Source organism: Chlamydotis macqueenii, chromosome 2, assembly GCF_036417535.1.
Source record: "Chlamydotis macqueenii isolate bChlMac1 chromosome 2, bChlMac1.mat, whole genome shotgun sequence".
Lineage (NCBI taxonomy): Eukaryota > Metazoa > Chordata > Aves > Otidiformes > Otididae > Chlamydotis > Chlamydotis macqueenii.
Window position 1 is genome coordinate 46,292,802 of NC_141557.1, and position 25,283 is coordinate 46,318,084.

The 25,283-nt window shown below is 40.5% G+C and overlaps 1 protein-coding gene across 1 annotated transcript in view; it reads left to right on the forward strand.

The window, feature by feature from the left end:
* Nucleotides 1-1,113: 1,113 nt before the first annotated feature.
* Nucleotides 1,114-25,283, forward strand: part of TMEM108 (transmembrane protein 108) — a 166,242-nt gene continuing 142,072 nt past the window's right edge. The window contains exons 1-2 of the mRNA XM_086741704.1: nucleotides 1,114-1,185; nucleotides 9,729-9,858. The gene's annotated coding sequence lies outside the window, so the exon portion shown is untranslated. The remainder of the gene's footprint in view (nucleotides 1,186-9,728; nucleotides 9,859-25,283) is intronic.

The following is a 25,283-nucleotide window of genomic DNA, read 5'->3' on the forward strand; positions in this document are numbered from 1 at the left end:
AAAGAAAGTCTCATCAAATAATCCGTAGTTTCAATGTTGGTAATATTTACCAGCAGCAACTCTTTCTTTAATGGGAAGGAAGACTGCAAAGATTGTAGAGCCTCTGGGATGAAATGCTGAGTGACCAGGCAGCTGGATCCAACGCATGGCTATGACCTACCATGCATGCCTGAAGATGCATCTACCACTTCCCACTCTCACATCCTGGATTCCTGACACACTCGACATTTCCATTGAAGTAACAGGAAATAAAAAGTAAAATAGCCTACGCTGGCAGAAGATAGATGTAGCAGGATTGTGTTGGCTGTTAATAATTATATAGCAATAGAAAACTCAGGGGAAAAAAAAGGTAAGTAAAAAAGGTAGGATTTTTCCCATCTATCAGTGAATGTAGAAAAAATACAAACCAATGATGATTGTGATTAATGAAGGAAGAGGAATGAAGGCTTAAAATTTTCAGCAAGCAGTAGCGCGTAGGATAAAACATTAAACTGGAAGGGATCTAGGTTGGGAGCTGGCACTGCTTCTGGATCTGCACTTCCGAGGCTCATTTTCTTTTGGAGTAGCCACACCAACGTCCCTAAGAAACATCCCCTTGCCTACCAGGGTAAATCCTAATTCAGTGGTGGCAAATTTCCTCCGCAAGTCTCTTCCAGCCGGCTTCCAAATTGTAGGAGTTGCCCCGACAGCCGACCAGCCCTGCTCTACAGCACTGTCGGAATGTCACACAGCTCACCGCTCCTCGCCGAAGGGACTGCCTGGAGCAAACCCCCGGGGGCAGCCACCTGTAATCGCGTTTTAAGGCCGGATCCCTGTCACCTGCTTTTGTCGTGCGCTTAACCTTTCCAGCCTGGCCCCCTAAAATACCGGCCTTCCCCTCTCGGCGCAATTAGCCGCCGATCCCATACCGCCCTCCTAAAACCCTGCCCCTCACCTTCCCTCCCAAGCCGCTGTCGCAAGAGCAGCGCCTCGCCCGCCGCTCCTCCATCCCTTCCCCCCCCCTCCCCGCCTTCCCCGCCGCAACCGGGGCCCCTTCCCGGGGAGGCCGGGCCGGCGGGAGCTCCGCCCGCGCCGCCGGGCGAGCAGCAGCAGCAGCGTGCGGCGGTGCCCGCCCGCCAGCTCCGCAGCGCGGGAGGAGCCGTCGCCGCCGCCGCCGCCGCCGCCGCCGCCCCCGGGAGGGGAGAGGTAAGCGGCTGCCACAGGGGCAGCAACCGGCTCCTTCTGCCCCGGGGCTCAGCCGGCGGGGCGGGTACTGCGGGGCTGGGTTGGGCAGCACAAGCTCCGGAGTAAGGGCTGGGATGGGGATGGAGAGGATGGAGGGGGATCCGTTTCTGAGAGGCGTTTGCTTATCGGTTTTCTTCTTATTTTTACGGAATATGATCCGAAGTGACAACTGCCTGGTGATTTGCGCTGGCAGTTTGAAGAGCGTGGCGTTGTAACTGTCCTCCTGTATCCTCACGGGCTCGGTTATGTGTGAATAAGCGGTTTCAGGGGTGGGCACGTACTGATAGATCGCCTATGGATTATTATTTCCACTCTTTTGGAATGGGTGGGAGCTGTGAGGGAAGGTGACATTAATATCAGTCATTGCATGAAAAGCATCATACCTCTTGTAGAAGACATTAGATTTTATATATACATATATGTATATATTTAAGCAAGAGCTAAAAGGTGCTTGTCACAACCAGTGAGCCTATGTTTGCTGAGAAGCATATTGGGAATATACACCCGAAGGCACCAGACTGCTCCGTATCGTAAGGAACTGGGAGCCTGCGGCTTGCATATTGTATTTGAAGTAGAACGCTGCATGGAAGACGGCATCCTTTTTTTAAACAGGTCTTGAAGCATAGCCAATTGTAAAAGCCTGTTGTAGTACTGTGATAGGCAGTACCTTTTATCTAGGCAGTTTACGAGAGATGGCCTTCATAGATTTCTCTCAAATAGTAGGAGGGGCCAGACAGCTGTTTCGGGAAAATATTTTAAAGCGTAGATTTGAGTAGATGGGTTATAGCAGAGATAAAGCAGCTATGGATAAATAATTAAGGGTTGAACGGACTTCTACAAGAGAAATTGGGAAGGAAACAGGACTATGCTACGAATAAATGGCCATGCTTGTGCAGCAGAACTACAGAATATATAATCTAACAGGGAAAATCCACCTCTCTCAGCTGCAGAAAGCAGTCAGGCGTTCAAGGTCTGTGGAGGGAGTCCTTTATATGGAGGGGCTTCTGTGGAAAAAGCTGCTAATTAAAGCAAGTAGGATCAGTCCTTCTTTATTCTATTGACAATTTAATGTTTAAAAATGACCCTTTGACTGCCTCAGGAGGTAAATCAGCAATGGGAATGTGTTTCTGATGAATGAGGCTGTCATTTTATAGCTGGCTTTTTGGGAAGGGGGCAGGGGGGTGAAATAGTAGATTAAGGAATTAAATTCAAAAGCAAATTTTTTAAAAGCTATACTTTTCTCCTAATGCTTTGCAGCGGTACCTCAGGAGAGCAGATGCAACCATTCAAATCTGTAAGTTCTGACTCTTACAGTTGAAGAGTGATTTTAGCCAGATAAATTGCAGGAATAAGTAACAGTATAGTAACAGTGACACTACCTGCAACTGAAAATATTCTAGTGATTTTACCCCAAAACTGTATTAATTAGACCTAAATGTGCACATGCAAGCAATTGGCTATTGCCTACTATGTCCCAGAGTGACCTGTTCTCCTCTAGTTTATGTAGCAGACTTACTGTAAATCCTAATTGTAAAGTAATCTTTGATGCACATGCAGTGAAATTATTATGGTAAATTTCTTACCAGTTATTCTGATTGTGGTGGACCATGCTAATCAACTGTATGAACACCAACTGTTCCTTTAAAAAATGTTTGTTACTTCTGAGGATTTGAAAACTGCAGAATCCTTTTAATCCTATTAGGGCTGATGGAATGTACTCTACCCTTGTAAACTTATGTTCTCCAGATTAATGCCAGATATGGAATAGTTTGAACTTTAGTCTTTCCACTGGAGAGATTAAAGCAAGAGGGAAGGCAAGTACTAGTGTTACAATGGTAGAGATGCAATTATGCGATTGTAACTGCAGATCCTGTATACAATAGCATAATGCGGAATAAAATAAAATTCAAGCTTACTATTGACAAAGCCTTTTATTTCTGCTAATAAAACTGATGTGCCAATATAATGCTAAAATAGCTGCAATAATGTGCATACATTAAAGACATTTTATGTATTGACAGTGACTGCCTTTAAAAAGTTTGAAGACTGGGCAATCTTTTCTCTCCTGGCAACAGGAGGCAATATTCCTAAGTGCTTTGGCTGTAGTGTCTGCTCTGGTGCTGCCTTCCCTTGGAGGTCTTGCCAGGACTGAGTTTTGCCTTCACAGATAAGCTGAATCAGCAGAGATTGCATTTCTTCACAGCCTGCAGCTGCCCATAGAAAGAGTTTAGCTAAGCCGAATCCCTGGGTGGGTATGCGACAGACCTCAGTTGCATCAACAAAACCCAAACAACTCATACTCCAGTCTAGCTCACTGCAGGTAAACAAATTCTTCCCTGAGGAAGACCAGAGGTTTTGGCCATGCTGTAAACTGGATTAATCAATTGCCAGGCAAATAGAGACATTTAATGTACACATAAATTCTAGTGTATGTACTTGCAAATGATTTGTTCTGGTCAGAGTTAATGGATCTGTGTAAAAACTTTCCCTGAATTGTTTCATGATATCCTTGTTTGTGGAATGTATGAATTGGTATGCCTGGCTGTATTTACTAAACAACTAAATGAATTAATAACCAGTAAATTTATGAATAGATGCTTAGCTTTTGCATCTAAAGGTCAGCTGTGTGGTGGAGTGTAACTAAAGACAGTGCGGTGTCTGCAACAGATCTCCTTTGAGTGATAGGGTGCGAATTTATGACTGTGATACTGATGATGGTTAACTTAAAATCAGTAGAAACTGAAGTGAACCAAAAACTATCTTGTCATTCCCTGAATTATTCCAAGGAAACCATTAGACAACGTAGTTACTGTGGGGTAACTGCAAATAACTCTGCTGGAGGCACGTGCTGGCCACAGTAAATATACAAAATAGGAAAAATGAAAATTGCTATTAAGTTTCTAACTTAACATCCACAAAAAGAAAGTTTCAGAGTTCACTTTCTTGTGTGTCTGAAGACTGAGTTGTTCTTCAAAAGAAATAGGAGTGAGAGCAGACAGTCATTTTGGACCTACTTTGTAGCTTGTTGTAAAGAAAGCTTTTCCAACTTGAGTTTGAGGTACTAGAACTCAGAATATTGAGGTCAGGGGTGTTACCTTTAGATCATTAATAATAGGAATATTGTAACTGTTGCAATAAGGAGTGATGGGTATGGGAAAATGTGACCCGTCTCCTGCTCCTGGCTGATTGAGGAGCTGGATTATGCAGAACACTTAGCCACATCTTTGGGTAAGAATATGATGCATCTCTGCTTGATACTGGGTAGTCCTGGTTACTGGTGACAATATATGTAATCCATAGTTGAAGCCCTCATTGTGACCTTTGGTTTGCTGATAGCATTCCCTGAAAGAAGTGTATGAGCTGTCAGACTTAACGGTTTTCCTTTGCAAAGCTCTCTTGAGCATTGGGTAAGGGTCCAACTTGTTCTTTATTCTGAGGATGAATTCTCTGTGCTGTCTCATCATTCCTTCTGCATCAGAAAGCAGGTTTTATACAGTGTGCTGTGACGCTGAGGAACAGACTTGCTAACTAAAATTGCTTTGGCAGTGTCTGTTTGGGAGCATGATAGAAAGGGCAAGACAAGCATAATGCCACAAGTGGGCAATGCATTAAATGCTGCAAGCTAAACTACTGATCTTACTGTAAGCAGCAGTGACCACTGGGGGTTTTTCTTCTAAGAAAAGCACAAAAGGAGTTGTATGATTCTTAGAATAAGAAGCATCTCTAACATCTAGTTTAATGTTTCAGTCACTGTTTCATCAGTCCACTCCATCCATAAAGTATGGAGACCTCAAATGAAATTCTTGTCCCACTGTTGAGGATCAGCTTTTCAACATGGCTATGTCAGTATCATACTGGTTTAAAAAAAAATAAATAAGGTAGGGAACAGGACTCTGTTTACAGGCTCACAGAATTGCTGAGGTTGCAGTGACTTCTGGAGGTTATCTGATCCAACCCTATTCTCAAAGCATCTAGAGCAGGCTGCACAGGGCTGTGTCCAGCTGGGTTTTGAATATCTCCGGTCTCTGGGGATGGAGACTCCACAACCTCTCTCGGTGACCTGTACTTGTGTTGGACCACTCTCACAGTGAGAGTTTCTTATGGTTAAATGGAATTGCTTATGTTTTGCTTTGTGCCTCTTTCCTCTTGTTTTTTTTTTTTCACTGGGGACCCCTGAGAAGAGCCTGGCTCCATCATCTTTACTCTCCCTTCTTTGCCACAAGGGCGTGCTTCTGGCTTATGGTCAACCTGTTGTCCAGCGGGGCTCCCAGGTCTTTCTCTGCAAAGCTGTTTTCCCAGCCAGTTGGCCTCCAACTTGTACTGGTACAACAGGAGAGGGTAAACTAAACAAGGAGGAAGAAGAGAAAATGACAAAGAGAGAAGGGTAGGAGAAGGGGTTGGGAAGTGGGAGTGTGCAGAGGAATGTGGGCAACTGGAGCCAGTCTGTTGGTTGCAGCAGGCTGGTTTACCTCATCCTCACTATAATGCTATTGGGGAAAGACCACAGTCTTGAATGTGAATTCGGAAGTGCTCCTATGCTTGGTAATTTAAGCAGGATTTAATGCATCCTGCAACTGTAAACAATGACATTAGTATGAATCAAAAAGGAAGTGCAAGTTTTGTTCTGAGGTTGGTATGTGTGCTTCCAGGGCAGCTAGCCAGGATGCTTTCCTTTTCAACTGTCTTTGCAAGGGCATAGTTCTGGCAGTTTTGGTATGATTTAATAAAAACTTTGGCTGGGCACCTCAATGGAGGAATCGGTGGTGAAAAAAGCCTTCTGTGGTCACTTAAGGATCACTGGCATTCATATGGTAATCCAGCAGTAGTCCTCTAGAGTAGATGATGCAGGACTACATTTAGGAGTCCTTTTTGATGGTCCTAAAATGGAGGTTGCGCAGTAAGATTATTTGTGTAGTTTCATAATCCCTGCATGCATATACGTTTGAGCAGATTACTCTTTCATGTTTGGAAAGAAGACAGGTGTATTGGGAGTTTTTAATATCTGAGAAATAGTTGCAGCTTTGTCCTTATCATTGGTCCAGATCCACGGCCACTGTAAATGGGTCAATCAAAATCAATGGAGCAGTACCTGTCTGCCCTTTGTGTATTTTGCCTGTTACGGTTTTTTATTTTCTGGAAGATTGAAAGTCACCCAAAACATATAAAATGAAGGGATGTTGCTTGATCAATGGTGTTCCTATATGAAGACTTCAGAAGTGTGATCCATATGATCTGTGCCAAGCTGTTAAAGCAATGGCTTATAGCATGTTCTGCAACGTCAGATTAGAGAGGTGCAGGTAGAGTACTCTCTGTACATGAGCATGCATGGAAAAACTAAGATCAGCTTTTCACATGGTAAGATTTTAAGAGGTAAAGCTAACATCAGTAACTGGAGCTGAAAGCAATGCAATCACTTTTACATATTGCTAATTCTCCTTTGCTTAGCTTTATTTTTTTATATCTGTGTAGATTAACAGAGTAACTGAAATCAGAAGAGTAGCTAGCCAAGATGTTGTTTGAGAGATAACATACTCTTTGCTTTAATTTCTGAGTAAATAGTTAAAGGCATATAATGTAACCAGACACTTAAAGACACTCAAGGAGTTTTTTTAGTTAACTTGCACATTCTGTAGTTTGTGTAATGTCTATCATTATGTAGGAAAACATTGTAAAATAACAACAGTATTATATACAAAGGACTAGAAATAGTATACATCCAAGGTTTGAATACAAAATAGTATTGTACTGTTCTATTTATAATGGTAGATTCAAGGGGTTCTCCTATTCATTTCTATCAGCATTTGATGCAGAGCCTGTGCATCATGAGGGTAATTAACCTTAGCGATCAACCAAAAAAAAAACAGTTTTAGATATCTTTTCACTCTTTATCTTGCTTGATGCTGTTGGCTCATTCTTCTCTGTTCTCCAGTGCAGACTACCTCATATCTATCCCTGTAGTCACATAATTGACATGACTGCATACAGAGTCCTTATTCTATAGGAATTTGGTACATGACAGCCAATTTTTCTGTTGAACTGTAATCAGTTCCTCAGTAGTGTTGTGGAAGTGGTACACCATCAGAGTTCTCTTTGCCTGCATCCAGGCACACGGCAAAGCCTATGTCCCAAATGTTCCTTTTCTTAACTTGCTGCTTCTTCCTGCCAAGTTGAGTGATCTAGTCCATGGTTCAGTCAAGTGCCTCTTTGCACCATCCAAAGGACAGCAATCACTCACCTCTCTCTGGACCCTGCTTGCTTCAGGTCATCTTGGTGCTACAGGGAGAAGGAGATTGATCACTTTCTCACCGAGATGATTGGCCATGTAATGCCAAGGAGGCTTGGTGGTGGCCTGTCCTGACGTACACACTCTGGTCTACCCAATGGATCTGAGATGACAGAAAAGTTTAATCTTTTAATACCAGATTTACTTATCTGAAGATATTTGATATTACATTGGATTTTGATTTAGAAGAGTCATACAGTATTATGCTGAAATCACAACACAACCATGATAGAAGGATTGTAACATACAGTGGAATCATAATGCAAACTGATTCCCCATGCTGGTCTTTACATGCTCCACTGTCACAAAGAGGGAGATTCTGTCCTAATTAGAGGGGTCCCAAACCATGGATTGAATAAAAATATAGTCTGGAAATCTTCAGATTGCCTCACTATGCAGGCTTTCTTAGTATTTTTTTCCTAGCAGTTGGCATTCTGCTGCTGAATTTGTAAGAGTGAATGTTGTATTTTTTTCCATGTTGAGTTCTGGCTCCCAGTACTTGTGGCCAGTACTTCTGAAGGACAAATCTTGTACTTCACTGAAATCAAGTCCTGAAAATTGTTAAGGGGAAAAGGAGACCCTACATGAGGTTGCTGAGTTACCTCGAGATTCAGAGTCAAGGACTCCAGAGCAATTGTGCATGATCTTTCAGACCTGATTTCTGTCTGTATTGAGGAGGGGGCACAGCTTGCTTGAAACATCTCCCAGGATCAAGTCTTTTTCTGGCTTCATCAGGAGTTTCAGGTTTAAATGACAACTAAATCAGATGTACCTCACGCCATGAGTGTGTGACATGCCAGCTCTGCCGTGCAGGGACAAGGTGGCCTTGTGTGCCACCATTCGTGGTAGGAATTTACATCAGGATGTAAGGCTACAAGTGACTAAAATATCACTGCTGATGATTTTTAGGCATTCTGACTGAAGTGATCTAATTTTCATTTTTCCGTGGTAAAAAAAGGAGAGAGCAGCCTAGTAAGATGTGTGTGCTACAAACCATATATACACAAAGTTATAGTAACCTTTGAAATACCTATAAACAGTTTCTGTAGAGAGCAGGGTCAGCTTTTAAACAGCAGCAGCCAAAATGTGGAAAGCAGCAGGTGTTGTACATCCCATTTTCTGTGCCATAGTGCTGGAACCAGAGGCATTGGCGAAATCGCATAATAAAACAGTTGAATGATTTGAGAAGTTGAACACAGTTCAGCAAACCAGAGCTGAACTAATGTGGACTGCTTGTTTGCCAGTAAAGAGATAATTGCACTCTGTTTAATTGAACTTTCATTTTATTCAGCACTAGAATATGTTTTTGTAAAATCCACCATGAAAATGTGTTCTGCTTGTGGATCCTGCCTATAGGGGATTAAGATATTGGGAGTGCAGAGAGGTATCTGTCACGTACACAGGTAACACTCTATATGCTATACAGTCTGCAGTGGGAAGTCAAGCACTTATAAGTGACTCCTTCATTGCTTTTGCTGATGAAAACTGCAGCGCCTAAGCAGAGAACCTGTTGCTTGGTTTTCAGAGATCCTTTTGGTTTGGGTGATCAAATAATTTAAATACCTGGAAGGCACTGCAGCTATAGATACATTTGAGGAATCTCACTGTGATTCCCTGAGTTCTACCAAAAAAATCCCTCAGACCGAATTTTCCAACTGTCCCACTAATTCAGTCTGCTCCTGAAAAACTTTGAACAGTGTTCAAAATCACGTTTTTGGAAGCAGTTTTTTCTCTTTTTTTTTTTTTTTTACCTTAATTGCTGAACATAAATTCTTGGCCACCTTATCAACCTTCAGTTTTTCCGATTCCTGAACTAGTATTTAAATATAACTTCATCCCTTTCCACAAGAATCAACCTTTAACAGCTATGTTGACAAAGAAATAGACAATTCAAAGATGCACATTATGCCACTGGTTTTTTTTTGAACAGTTAAGTGTTTGAAGTTCATATTGTAGGAGCATGTTCTCAAATATATAAGATATACGCATATGGAATGTGATGTTCTGGAAAGTTTACAAAGAAATCCTAAAGAGTCCTTTACTTACATTCCCAAAAATCAATAACCTACAGAAACACTGTGGTCTGTAATCCATTATAGTGAAAGCTCTGGAGAGCAATAGGAGCCATATGGCACAGAGCCATATATATTTAAATAGAATGCCTTATAGAATGAGATGAATAAACATCTTGGAATAACACATTACTTCTATAAATTTACAGGTTGCACCAGCTGGCAGATTAAAAATAAGAAAACAAGAATCTGGAAGAGTTGCTATTACCAAGAAGATCTGAACCAATGGACTGTATGGATTTAGATATGTTTGAAGGCATCTGCTCTTCCCATTACAAGGTAAGACACAAAAGGAATTTTTCTGCTGGTTTGTTTCTCTTCAGTGCAGTGCGGCTCTCTTGTGGCACTGCCTAAGTTGGCAATGGAGGTGTTCTCCAAAGCTTGTTCCGTCTAGTGGCTCACTGCTAATAACTGTAGCCTACAATTAATGTATAACTGGACTATATTCAGATCTGAAAAAGCCTCAGCTTTCAAAAGTCAATGACAAATGTGGATCCTCAGAGCCTATTGAATTCAAAGTTTTATTCTGTAAAGTATCTGTTCAGATAGCTCCATGGGTTGTCTATTTTTAGCATGTGTTAATAGGAGACCTTCACACTCACCTAAGGCATCTTTTTTTTTATGTGCTTATTAATTGCCATAGATTAAAGTAGACTGGAAACCTGTACTACTTAGTGCAGGATCTTAATCAGGAGAAAATGTCTCCAAACTTGTTGCCATAAAGTGTCTCTAACTGGAGATGCAAGTTATGCCATTTTCTTTGTACAGTCTTAGTGTTCTTTCACTTTCAGGATTGTTGTATGGTTTCTTTACAGAAACTGTTGCATTTTTCTTTTTTCTATAATCCAATAAAAATTAATTACATATTGCTCTAAGCTGGGAGTGGTGGAGAGCTGGATACATTTTTCTTAGCATCTTTTGCCTGATGCCTGGGTATGCTATCACTTATTCTGAATGCTTCCTTTACCTACTTGTTTTTGGGAAAAGTACAAACCAGAGATTTCAAAAAACTTATTTGGAGCTGGTTGTATTAGGTTTGCTTGGCAAGGTTTTGATAGCGGAGGGGTTACACTGGTGGCTTCTGTGAGAAGCTGCTAGAAGCTTCCCCCATGTCCGATGGAGCCAATGCCAGCTGGCTCTGAAATGGGCCTGCTGCTGGCTAAGGCCAAGCCCATAAGCGACAGTGGTAGCACCTCCGTGATAACAAATTTAGGAAGGGAAGAAAAAAAAGCCTGTGCAACACCAGCAGCCGTTAGAAGAGAGGAGAATATGAGAGAGAAACAACTCTGCCAATGCCAAGGTCAGTGAAGATGGAGGGGGAAGAGGTGCTCCAGGCTGCCGGAGCAGAGGTTCGCCTGCAGCAGCCCATGGTGCAGACAGTGGTGAAGCAGGCTGTGTCCCTGCAGCCCATGGAGGTCCATGGAGGAGCAGAGATCCACCTGCAGCGAGTGCAGAACCCAACGCCAGAGGAGGTGTACATCTGAAGGAGGCTGTGGCCCGTGGAGGGCCCATGCTGGGCCCTGAAGGACTGAACCCTGTGGAAAAAGGGCCCACACTGGAGCAGTTTGTGAAGAACTGCAACCCGCAGGAAGGACTCATGCTGGAGAAGTTTGTGAGTGGTCTCCCTGTACTTATCTTGACCCACGAGCCTTTCATTTTCTCTCCCCTGTCCAGCTGAGGGGGGGGAGTGATAGAGCAGCTTTGATGGGCACCTGACATCCAGCCAGAGTCAATCCACCACACTGCTAGAGAAACACTTTAGAAAGACATGAAGCAAACTAATTTTAAAGTAAAATTTCTCATTTCCAAGATGATGTGTTTCTGCATGGCTGGGGGATGGCCCAGGAGGGCCAGAAGTAGGACTTCTTCATGTTCTGACAATTCTGATCAACACAAGATTACTACAGAGTAAATGCAAAACTACACCACCAGCTCTGTGTTACTTGGGAACTCAAATCAGCAGCTGTGCAGCTGCAAAAAGGGGCAGTTACAGCTGGTCTTAGCAGGTGTTTGCTTTAACCCCGAGAGGACTTTCAGCTGGAGTCAATGTGACACTCCATTTCTCCATTTTCACCAACCAGTGTTAAATGATGAGGGAACCATCTGTGCTGGGGCAGTGCACTGCCATTGCTTCTATTCTGTACAAAAATACTGGCCACCAGTGTTACCAGCCTGCCATTTTCACAAGCATGAGATGCACTCCTCTCTTTCTTCTTTTGTGGAAGAACTAAATTGAAGACATCCTCTTCCTAAGGTAGAGAATGGAACAGACTGGCACTGCATCCTGTAGAAACAGGAGGTGCTCCCTTGTATGCTGAAATAGCAGGAATGAAATGTGTGAAGTATTTAGAAAATGCGAAGACAAGCAATAGCAAATACAACTTAGAAGGAAAAACACATTCAAACTCTGGAGTACTTGGGACATTCCAGTAATTTTCTGTAATTGTTGTTACAGAGGAATGTACATAGACCATAAAAACCTGTAAGATCTGGTCTAGATAGCAGACACTTCTCTGAAGAGTGTTATTTCCCCTCCCCAATGCTTGTGTGACCCCTGGTGCCCACACTCAAGTGCTCCAGTGGAATCTGTATTGCCACCAGTTATTGCCAGCTTCCACAAGTATAAATGCTGGCCTGATCTCTGCTTGCTTGTTTGAATGTCTTTACACTTGCATTTTATGAAATCCCCAGCTTTAGTGCAAATTCCTAATGCAATGGGAGGGAGGGGTATGACAGCTTTGGTTCTGCCTGTGCGAAATGAGAATACCGTTTTGTGTTGCCACCTTGCCTGCTTTAATCACGTCCTTCTTTGAACTGGAGCTTCTGAGTTTGTGCTTCATGGCACGGGAGGGAGTCCAGCCTTGGACAGGGCCTCTGGCTGTTGTATGGCAAGTAATCCTTCCAAATAGGATTTGCATTCTTGCAGCAGCCATTCGGGCGGTAGAGAATGGCTACATGGAGGCAAATTCTGCTTACACAGGCATAGCTCAAGTCCAGCCATTCAGAACACAAGTCAGTGACAGGCAGAGTTGCACATGAATTGAGTCCTTTCTGAAGAGAACTGGTACTAATGGCTAAGAAAAATGTACAGGGTAAGAGCGTCTGCAGTGTCTTAGTTAACTGGATTTATAGGCACTTATTCACAGCAAAAATGTTGTTAAGAGCCCCAGAGTTACTTTGTTAGTTTTCATTTGCCAAAGGCTCTCATCCCTGCAGAGCTGTCATGTGGAAATGTGAGCTTGCAACCCAGCTACTTCTGTGTACAGTCTCAGTCTTCACCTAAAACTTCATTGTTTTTCAGTGGTACGTAGTCTCTGCTCTAAAGCACCTGAGCTGGTCTACTGTAGTGACTCTTCTACATGGGATGATGGCCTGTGGCTGTACGATAGAATAAATAACTGGAGGTAGTAGTGGCCTAAGTCAAACCCAGACCTTGAATCCCTGAACATTTATATTGCCATTTATTTGTGGGCATTATTCTTGATAGCCTTCTAAATGTGTTAATCCCTTTTTTTTTTTTTTGCTGAGAAACGATTGAAACATCAAACAAAACTCAGGAAGTGAAGGAACAGACTACCTTCTGGTTTATACCCAACACATGTATTCTAATATTAACAGGAGCTAAGTTTCAGTTAATTTTTTTTTTTCAGCAATCTAAGTTTTAAATCAAAGCCTGAAGAAGAAGCACCTGAAAACTTCTGGGAAGTCATGTGTTAGAAAAGTTCAAAACTGAATAAGGATTTCCTTCAACTCATGAAATGTTTTGTAGCTTTTGGTTTTTTTTCTCTGCAGAGCATAAAGATGTGTTTGTTCTCTGTATTGAAGATAACTTAAAATTGAAACATTTATTTTCAAACTTCAGGATAGCTGAAACAACACCAGTTCATTTGGCTAGGAGTTCACAGTTCAGTGAAAGATTTCCTTATAGTTGAATAAAATAAATTGATTTTGCTCATGACTTAGTCCTGTCTTTCTCATTTCTGCTGCACTGAATTTGATGTTCCTATTATTCATTTTTACTACTAGTGCTGAGGGACACCAGGCGTTGATGAGGCCTCAGTTGTGCTGGATATCACACCAGGTCCAGCATAAATTATAAATGCACCTTTCTGCAAAGAGTATATGATTGAAGAGGCAAGAAAGATCAGATCAGTACAGACCAGGAGCACAGGGGACAGTAAGACATTTTTCATCAGCATGGTAAGCAGTGCCTTCCAGAACCCGCAGGCAGTCGTTTATATATGCAACTCTGTAGCCTCGAGGTGATTGTGCTTTAAGGTGGTGGAGAATCAAAGCATTTCATCCCTGCAAGTAGAGAGGGATCCAAAGAATTGCCCATAATGTCACTATAGTACTCCTTCCATGCTGTTTTGATTTGAATAAGAGGAGTTTGATTTAAATCAGCTTGGAAATGGGAGCAGCTTCTTGGCAGTGGGGGGAAGCCTTTCCCTTTTGGAAGTGAGGGTGGCATACAGCTTGCCTGTCCTGCAGTGTAATTTGTCCTGACGTTTACTGGCACAGTAAGTTCTTACTAACTGCAGTGACACTTGCCCTGTGTGACATAATTCGAAACACTTTTTCATAATACTTGCACTTGAACTGGAAGCAGCCAAACTGTCTTTTCTAATATCAGCCCTTTTGATCCCATGTCCCCAGTGGTAAGTTCTGCTTTGCAGTGTTTCCCAGTGCTGCCTGAAGTAAAAAGATGAGATAGCAGCTAGCAGTCCAGGGTTTTTTCCCCTGTTGCTACTTGAGAGCATGCTAGAAGTCATTGATCCTTCACGACCTAAATCCTGAAGGAGTTACCTTCAGAAGTTAGCCCTCCCAAAGCAGACATTAAGATATAGAAGTAACAACAGAGCCAACTAACAATAGGTTAGTGTTTGTGCTTGCCTCTGTTTGTTACTACTAACATTGGACACTAGTCACAGAGTATTATATTTGAGACCCATCAAAAGGAAAATGTTATGGAGTGAGATCAGAGTCTTCGCAATCAAAAAGAATGCATTTTTTCTAGTTTTGATGTGGGTCACCAAGTAGGAAATGTTACAACTTTGTTTTTAATTTGTTTCTGCAAGGAGAGTATCTTTTCTTCAGTAAAGAATACCTAAACTCTTGTTAGTATTTAGTCATCTGTTCAAGTAGCATGTGAGATGATGCAGTTATTTTCTGATGATTAGATGGAAAATACAGTTGTTTTGATAACATTTTGTTCGTGCTGATACTATTGAATATGCATAATTCATTCCATTTGATGATCTGTCCCTGAGAAGTTTGATTACTATTCCTGATAGTAAGCAGTAACATTTCCTGTGGGGCGGTAGGAGACAATTATGTACAACGTGGATGAAAAAAAGTCTTAGGGGTGCAGTTAAATGCAGTCAAGTGCGGTGGGGAATTCACCAGTAAGTGGAGGAAGTTTGGGAGTGCGACCTCTTTTTCATAGCTGGTATAAAAGTAAACTGATATACTGGTAAAATCAGACTGTGAAATCTGGCATAAAGGTAAACTCGCTATGAGACTAATCTAAGAGGGTCTGTAGGTACTGGCAAAAAGAAAGAAGTGAGTACCTGGTTATCCGGGATGCATAGTGCTTCCTCTGGTTTCTTGCCAAACATAGAAATAAAAGCTGGGACACTTTTGGGTGTCTACTTATTTAGTCTCAGGTTCCTCACAACCCATAACGAGTCATGGTTTTGAGGACAACTTCCTATCAACTATGTGAGGTGGGGAAATGCCCTTACCCCAGCCCCCTATACAGATGGCCACTGAGATTAGCCCAGGATCATGCAAAGCAGAAAACTAAATTCCACTTCTAAAAACAAGCACCAGGCCTAGCTATTCACTCAATAGTCTTAAACCAGTGGGTTGATCTTTCTGCAGAATGAGTAGTCCATACCACTCCTATCCTCAGCTAGATTAAGGATCAGTCTGTTGAATGTCAGCTGTGTGCTTCTAGGTCACATTTAAAGTGAGGAAAAAGGTCACACTTTGTTTCAACTGTTTGCTGTTCAGGAAGAGAACTGAAAATAGTAAATGGAGTACAAAAAAAAAACTATAGAAATTCAGGAGACACTCAGTTTTGGAGTTCAGCTTCTTACAAGAAAGAGGCCAAACTGAACTTTTAAACCAGAATCTGTCTTCAAAAGTGAGGCTGCAGTTGAGACAGCATCACCTTGCTGTGCTAAAGAGGTCCCTGTAAAGAAACATCCTCATACTGGAAATTAAGTCAGTATAGAAGATGTTACAAATGTATACAGTGTGACTTGTGTATTTATTTCTGACTTGTGTATTTATTTCTGTGTCTGTGCTCTTAATTACATGTTAGATTACTAAAAGCGCATTTTAAAAATGCTATTTGTGATACAACCTTTTCTTTTTTGTTTGTTTTCATCTTTTTACATTCTTCCTTACATGCATGTGCTAATTTCTTAGATTTAGTTAGATGTCTACTGCTTAAAAACAAGCCTTTGTAAAAGCAAATGCAAAGTAAAATTCTTTTTTAAACAAGAGTCTTTTGGCATTTAGCATGCCAGCAGCAGTGCTAAGAAGTCAAAGGAATGTTCGTGAGTAGGAAGGCAGAAGCACATCGTGTGAAGTTTCACAAGTGAAAGCCAGCATTCTCTTTTGCACGTAGTTGGAGTCGTTCCTAGCTGCAAAGAGCTAGCTTGAGTGCTGAACTGAAGTGCTTAAAAAGTGGGGAACAATTTTGAATTCTAAATGTTCTGTAAAATCATGTTTTCATGCATTTCAGTGTGGGATCCAAATTTAAATTGTTGGCATCATTCTAAACGTGTATTAAAATGCAAGGGAAAATAATATCTATATGATAAACTATGTCAGAAGAAGAAATGGTGATTTCTTTTGCTAGAAAGTGAGACAAAGATGGTCTGAGCATGGTCTTACCCACAAGATCTGATAGGGTTATTTTGCATGGCTTTAGCCAAATTGCCTAATTTATCCACCTTAAATCTTTCCTTTGGTTAAGTGGAGTAATAGCACTAGTGTCGTTTGACTTCGGGAAGGAAAGGAGGGGAAAAATGCATGTGCAGTTGCTGAAGATCCAGACTGTTAAAATGCAGAGTACTGTTATTACATAACTTTGGTCTAGTTTGAACAACATAATCAGGAGGCAGCTTTGTCTAGACATCCTAGTGAACTACCAAATAAGTACTTAAAATCCTAAGTCCTTTGTTGGGGTTGCCTTTTGGTTACATCAGTGTCATAGTTCTTGCTTTCTGTTACGGCTGTTCAAAGAAGAAGATATTGTCTGGTGCTTTTTTTGAAAGTTATATTCTTTGTTCCAGTCCTTTTTCTGAATGCTCTGAAGAATTGTACTTTTTGCTTATTTAGCTGCATCCACTGCTGCCATTCCTTGCTCAGCTTAGTCAGATTTATGAAGGTCGGGTATGTTGTCTATAAACTTCAGGTGGTTCAGCTACTCTGCCTTTTATACTGAGTCTTTTTTTCTTTTCCACACCATTCTCCAGAAGAGACTTTCAAAGCTAAGAATAACTTCAGAGAGCCACCTTACACTGTTGTTTTTTTTTTTCTGATTTGGTCTATTAGGTGCTCTTGTGTTGTCTTAGGGTAGAGGCAACTGTTTGCCAAAAATGATGCGTGTAAAATCTTATTTTCGGAGCTTTTCTTTAAATTGAAGGATGTTTTACCTGTCACAGTAGGATTATTAATTTGCAATTGTTGCTTTTTCTTTTCAGATGCAATCTTCATGTCCTTGAGTAGAATCTCTCTTAACAGGCTGTTGTCTGAGACACACATCTACTTTACTTCCGGATTCTGCCACACAACCTAATAGCTTTCAGAATGGTGGCTGTCAGGTACCAATTGGCAGGAACCACCACACTACTCTTATTTTGGACTTGTTTTGGCAGTTTAATAATACCATATTCTTCAGTTTTCTGTTTCTCAGCAGTAGCTTACATCTTTCTTCACCTTTCAAACTCCATATGTTTATGTCTTGCCTTAATTTTCCCCTTTTGAAGAATTTGATGTCTTCCACCCTTCTCCCTAGGCTGTTAAAATTCTTCCTTCATCTTACTGTGCATTTCCAGCTTAATTTTAGCTGTCTCCTTGTGGGTGATCTATCTGTTTTTATCCAGCTTTACACTAATAGGGATCTTCTTTGTGTTTCTCTCCTGGGACTGTGTCATCCCTTCAACTTTTGCTCTGTAGAGAAGTAGAAATATTCTGCTTTTCAGTCACAAAAAATTTAAACATATTCTCATGTTAGTATTTAGCATTTTATTGTCTTATCTAATTTCAGATCAAATAGATTTACATGGTGTGTCATTGTCTACAACGAAATTATGCTGGCATTCCTATTCTTTTGTGCTAAGCTTATTAGGCAGGCATGTGTAATATCGTGCCTGTCTCCTGCAGCTTCAATTATATGTATGTATATGAAAACAGTGCTTTGTGCTTGTCACACACTAGCACGTAACTTCCCAATGACTTTCTGCTGGGTGTCTCTTAAGAGTTTCCAGTCTTGTTTCATCCAGCATCTTTTCTAATTTAATGTTGCTGCTCTCATGATTCAAGTTGCAGGACACCTGACTTCCAGTCTTGGAGGAGCAAAGGAAATTTGGAACTTGTTAAAGAAATTTTGGCAAGAAGTGGAGGTGGTAGTTTTCAGTAGTTCACCCAGCAATAGGTTGAGAAATCCTAATACCTAATTTCTCTCTGATGTAAGTGGCACCACTTATTTTAAAGTAACCTCAAGAATAAAAGACCAAAATAGAATGACCTGAGACATGTGCTGTACATATGGCAGATCAGAGCAAAGCAGTCCTAATGAAATAGCCCTTCTTTCTCTCTTCACATAAGCAGTTCCAGGGAAAAAAAGTGTTGTGATTTTCCCCTGCACAAGAAGAAAAAGCATAGGAAAGTGATGTGATGAAACCTGTTAGGGACATATTCCTTAAAAATTTCGCTAGAGTGTTGTCTTTCAAGTATGAAGACTGTCTGCACTGATCAGTAGAGGTGTCCAGATATAGAGGAAACCATTCTCTCTATTTTCCTGCAGATCTTTCACCAAAGAGTAGCAAAAAATTTCCAACCACTTCAATATCAGAGGCACAGTCTCGTTTAAGGTGTGCGTCTGTGCCAGTGGAGCAAAGAGGAATGGAAAAATGTGTTGTAAACAAATGTCATTCCCCAAGAGAAATTTGTGTTCATATCAAAGATCCATTTTTTTTTAATATCTTGTAATTCTTCACAGTGAAAGGAATAACTGAATATTGGTGAGGAGAATGGTTCTGCTGATTCTGTCAAGTTTCCTGTGTAACAGGCTAATAAATTAACAAATTTTAAAAGCTTTAAAAAACCCAAACCAAAACCAGATTTTTGCTCAGTGCGCTAGGTAGCTAGCCATGACTGATTTGAAGGCTACCATTAGGACCTATCCACATCAATATCAGTATCAAGTATGGCAAGACATCTTAAAATCTGACACTTTGTCTATAATGGCGTATTTCCCACAGAAGGTGTGGTGTTGCTGCACAGAGATATGTTTGGGAAGTGTTTTAAGATTTGTAGATGAAAGTTCTTATATATGAAACATACAAAGTGTTAGAATATCGAAGTAGGGATTTATATCTACAATTAGAAATAAATAATTGGCTACTTCCCAAAATGTGTGTTTAGTGTTCAAGAACCATAGGTTACAGTGTATCAGCAGGGCTCCCTAAGAATTAGATTTGGATACATGGCTGCCAGCGGTGACTTTTTTTAAAAGAAAAAGCAATTTTTGATATCAGCAACTAATAGCACAAAACCAAGCTAGCGCTCAATCTGATAGCACAGCCGTTGAGGTTTGGTTTTGGGCGTGAGCTTGGGAGAGAGAGTTGGGGAAGGCATTGGGGAGGTGGGAAGATAACTTTCACACTCCACACAGGTAGCATAAGCTCTTTGTTTAATCTAATATCCTGAAATCTGACATGAATAACTATCCACGGGGGATATTCAAAGACTGTAATTAAGAAGTTTTTATGTGAGGAGAGGATAACTCACTGAAACATTGAAGGAAGGGCAGCTGAGAAAATTTTCCATAGCTTTTTTTCAATGCTTTTTATCTCTGTTTAACCTCACATTGTACTGAATCGCCTTCATTTTCCCTGTCTGATATAAAATACATTAGTGTGTGATAGCAAATACTCAGATCTGTTGCAACAAGGGGATAATTTGCTATTTTTTTTTCAAACTCCCAGTAACAGCACTCTGCAACTGTGGCATACTACCTTGCAGGGATGCAGTGAGCTAGCTTCATACTTTCCAAGTATTTTGTGTGCATTAATTAAACTTTGCAATACCCCTCTGAGGCAGTATCTGACTTATGCTAGGCAGTGCTCAGTGAGTAGTTATACTGTAATTAGTGCAGTAATTTATGACTGGAAGTATGGTGTTGGGTAAAATCATGGAAGCTAGCCCCATCACATATCGTATATCCTCCACCCAAGATCTTAACTCTATTACAACAGGAATGCCGAAAATAGAAGTCAGGAGTCTTGGCTCCTGGGAGAGTGATTTCATCACTGGGCAGAGTTTTCTCCCTTAGGACCTTCTTCCGTGTCTATCTGTAACCTACCTTCTTTCTACCTTTGCTGCAGAGAAAGTCTGGCCCTAAATCAACTTTCAAGTGAAAGGCAATTGCAATCATAAATCTCTTCCATAGGGGGTTGGTATTGTCTTTCTTTTAAAGTTAGATATACTAGGAATCATACTGAACTGTTTCTTGCCATGGAGTCAATACTGCGTGAAATTTGACAACGTTCAGGCACCTTTTTAATAGATCCCTTACCAATGTACAAGGGAAGTTAGTTGCTAGTTTTTTGAAAATCAACCAAAACACAGCCACCATATTTTTTTTTTTTCCCTCCTATCCCTGTTTCATGACCCTCTATTTTTTGTACAGATGTTAAAAGTGAAGATTCTCATTCTTTAGAGAGCCTGTACAACTCCACTGTAATATTGGTGGGACTATCGTGTCAGGTCTAATACAGGGGTTTTTTTGCTACTGCATTATAAATACAGCAAAACTTGCAAACCATGATCACCAAAGGGCTGTTCAAGCTGATTCCTTATTACGGGAGCTTGCTGCCCGTAGCTGACAGCTGGGTAATCATGTAAGTAGGTAAAGGTCAGAAGTGATCCACCACTTTGCATTCTGGCACTGTAAACCCTTTCTAAATACAGTAACTAGCTGCGGAGGTGGCGTCTGTTCGGATCTCCCTCATGGCATGCACAATGAGATGAGAAAAGCAGCTAGCTAAAAGCTTAGTTTCTTATTTTGAGACGGATTGCCCGATTCCTGTTATTAAATGCTCCTCACTGCTTTGCTGCAACATCTCCAACATCTAAAATAACATACTGCCCACAAATACTGTTCAGCAACATAAAAATTAGCTGATACCATCCTGCTGTGTGGGTAGGGACAAGAACTGTTACAGAGCTAGAGCATCTTTGCACAGATGTCCACTGTTTCCTGGGATGTGTCCCATGCCTGAATTTATTTCCACTGTCTACTTCTGTATTTTGAACTGTGATTTTTTTTTTTTTTTTTTTTTAATTGATGATGAGGTTTCACCTCAAGGGAATTCCTAAAGGCATTTTCCCCTGCTTATGTAGCATTTTCTGCTGACAGGATAATCTGGTCCCTACTTAGTACAAGGCAATTTTGAGCAATTATGCCTATATCTTAACTGCAGAAAACAGACTACATCATAAATATTTTTGAAAGAGCATGAAGGATCACTTACTGAAATTAACAGTAATCTTTCCATTGACTTAATGGTTGAAATTGTGTTCAGTGTACTTGTGCAATTGTTTTCAATGATTTGCACAGGACTGATCACAGGAGTAGGACAAAGATTTGATAGCAAGAAAATAGGGTTAATTAGAATCTTTGTGGTGCTACAGTGACCGTAGAGATCACCAAAGTAAGCAGGACTTTTGTTGGACATGATACTGGTTTCTCAGCTCCAAAACAGTGGTACCTCAAAGTGTGGATAAAGTTCTAAAATTATTTTGTCCAGAAGGTGTCATTCATCAAGGTAAAGCAACTTTTTTTTTTTTTTTTTTCTGTTTTGGAACTATTTGAGTAAACATGAATCAGATACTCCCTCTCCTCTTTACTCATGGGTCAATGTGAGAGATTTTGGCCCTGTGCTATTAATGATCATAGTTTTAATTACAATGTTTTTGCACAGTGTCTTTAGCTGTAATTCTTCTCTCAGAAATTATATCATTCTTTTCTTACTTTCTGTACTACACAGCATTATTTAGCATATTGGTGAATTATATTTTGCCCAAACTTGGAATTTCTTCTGTTATTTTGCAGTACAAGAGTTTTGGTATGCTACCATATTTTTATTGTCTTCTGAAGAACAACATCCCTGATTCTGCCATCACTTTTGTGTATTTAAAAGGCTGACATTATTGTCTACTTTAAATCAGAAAAAAAAAAGATCACTCCAGGAACATCAAGGATGAATGGCAAATACTAGTTAGTCCTCTCCACAGCTTTTCTCTCCTTTGTCTTCATGAGAAGGAAGAATTCAACTATTAATATTTTTATTCTCCTTTATTCAGTGAAGACATAATTCAAAATGTAATAGCTAACTACAAGAGTGCCAGAAAAGTCTAATAAGATAATAAATTACCTTAAAAACTAGACAACTTTTTGGTACTTATTTCTTATTCAGGACCATGTAATTTCACAGCTATATACTTAAGCCAATGTCCTCTCAGATATTCTCCCACAGTTATTACAGTAGGTGAATTTCAGCCAATTTACTATTTGGTGTGAACAGGAATATCAGAATCTAGTTTAAAAATAATTTATCTGTTCTGATCTATTAAATGAAGTACCAGTAGTTTCAGGTCTTTAAAAAAAAAAAAAAAACAAAAAATAATTACAATCTATTTACACTGTCTTTCGATTCACATAATTCAAGAGCAGATGATGAAAAAGATCATAGATAACTTGATTCATTGCCGTGCCAAAGCAGGGTTGTTCCTGGTGTCATATTTTCCACTGCTTTGCCCAATACACTTTTAGATGACTTGAAAGACAAATTGCCCGTGATTTCCTCTTCCTCTCTAGGTAAGGTTCAGGTTCTTAGAAGAGTTTCGGTAAGAGCTTCATTCTTTGTTGCAGTAAGCAGTTCATCAATGTAGAATGAGTCTTACTGAGTTGATCAAGATGAATCTATGTGTTTCATATAATGGAGCAGTTTATAAACCTTTTTGGCTAGATGGAGAAATTGGAAGAGAAAGAATACGACCCCTCGACTAGTAAGGATCTGAAAAGGTAGAAGCATTGCTTCTTGAACGTTAGCCATGTGACCATGCAACCATCTCTTGCTATAGGAGAGCGAAACCAGCCGAGTGGATGAGCATATGCTACAGGTTATTTAAACTAACAGAGCTTATGAAGGGAAAAATGCACTTTGCCGAGAGATTTCTGCCTCAAGTTAGCAAGGCTTCCTAACCCAAACTCTCACTACTTACCCTCTTTATAGCTACAGAGAGCCTTTTCAGGTGGTTTATTAAGTGATTGTGTTTGGGGCTCAGCAATGAAAATGGGGCTTTGCACTCCAACCTCCAGTAAAAAATTCAGTGGCAAGTTCTCAGCCAGGAGAAGCTGTGGATTCAGTCCTTTGTCAGAGAAGCGACAGTGTTCCAAAACCATAAATACTAAACCCTCTGTAGTCCAGAGAGAGAGGCTGATCTCTAGGATGAGTCCTTTCCCTTTTTATAACTCTACATGAAAAAAATTAACAGTCCAGCCTAGTCATATAAAGTCTTCTTAATCCAGGTAAAACTTTTCCTTCCTCTTTTCTTTTTTTTCCATAGTCCACCAAACCTAAGTCCTCAACTAAGACTTTAATTTTATTTTGAAAATTACTTTTATAACGTTTCCTTTACTTTCCCCCAAATTACACTCAGTCTCAGTCTCTTCCAGAAATAATTTCCAGTGTGAAAGTGCTTCAAGTAAGCTGCCTCTCCAAGTGTGAAGTTTTTGTACTCTCTTCCCTTATTTAATAGAGCAAAAAATATTAGAGAAGTCTAAAACTTGAAGCTCCTATTGTCACTTAACCCAGCTAGCGTAAGTGTTTACTGAAGTATGTACAATCCAGTGTTTATCCTGCTTGATTAGCAGATCTATCCACTGGATTTTGTTCTTCTGTCACTATGGAACTGAAGCTGCTTGCCCAGTTCCTAATTCTAGCCAGGTAATTATCTCTGTAGGATTAAAGAAGAGGGGGAAAAAAAGGCAAATGTTTTATGCTTGGTTTTGAAAAGAGATGTTATATATTCATTCCCGTTTGTTCTTATAATTAAGAAATTGTGCTGACAAAAGCTGACAAAAGCTGAAATAAGAAGAATGGAAGGGAGGAGGTGGGGTCACAGTTCCCAGCTTCACAGCTGATTGTCTGACTGATTTGCTCGGTCTAACTGCAGACTATTTGTTAAATGCTTTGGGAACTTTGAATGAAGACAGTCATATGTAGATAGGTATAGATGGAGAAATAAATATAGACACACACATCAGCCTAGTGTGCTTATGGAGCACAGCATTACTGCCACCATAGAAAGGACTGAAGAAACCCACTGGGAGCTGTTAAGTAATTCCTCGAGTCTTTTAAAATATTTCCTAAATGTTACTTTGGCTTGGCAGCAAAAGTGGGGTGATATTCAGCTTAATGCGTAAGAGTTCTGGAGGGAAGAAGGGAAAGTGTAGAGAGGAAGGGTCATTTGTCAAGGTTTTTAATTCCTTTTGTACTCTTACTCTGTCATTAGGGGCAAAATTCATTCCTTCTCTCTTCTAGGACCCTAGCTATTTACTCAGTGTTATGCCACCGGCATTTTAAAATGAAAGATTCTCAATAGCTAAGGATTATGTCCTGAGGGGACATAAAAGGCTTTTTCAGACATGCTCTTCCTTGAAGACAGAATATGGCTGCTCAGCTTCAGGATGGTACTTTTTAGATTATTATAGTACCTCTTCTCTGAACATTTTCTTCTTCAATTCCATTTGCAAATCACTCAATTTTTAAAACATTTGACAACTCTGTCTTGAAAACTATTCAAGTTATAGTGACCTGCCAAAAATCACACCAACCTGCTCTTCCACAGCACTATAGGATTCATTCTCCTTGCTTTGTATCTTCTGTATAATTTTTCCTTTAGTTTCTTTGTCCTCCTCTTTCTTCAATTTCAGCTGTCCTTGTGCCAGTGGTGTTCAGGTGGAGTAGAAAGCAAGAAGGGAAATAGTTCCCTTAATGTGTTTTTGCTGCACAGTTGAGAGAGAAGCCTATCGATGTGTGTCAGCAGGGAGGCAGGCGAGAGGTAACAGATGGCGTGAAGGGAGAGCTAAGGAGCCATGAAGATACAAGGGAGCAGTATTTCTCAAAGAAGATAAATAATGTTGTCAAAGCAATGTGCAGGGGAAGTAAGACAGTTGAGGACCTAAGACGAAGTCAGTCACAGCTTGAAAGTAGGCTAAGCAGTCTTCCCAGACAGAGCATTCTCTCTGGTGAGTGGCCCATGGGTAGGTGTTGGCTACTAGGGGTGAACCTTTGGCTTCTCCACACTGAGCTAAAAGACCCAGATTTCTAGATCAAAAGACATACATATCTCTCAAGTACTTTGCTTCATGTTTCTTCTTGGATGTTCAGGATGGA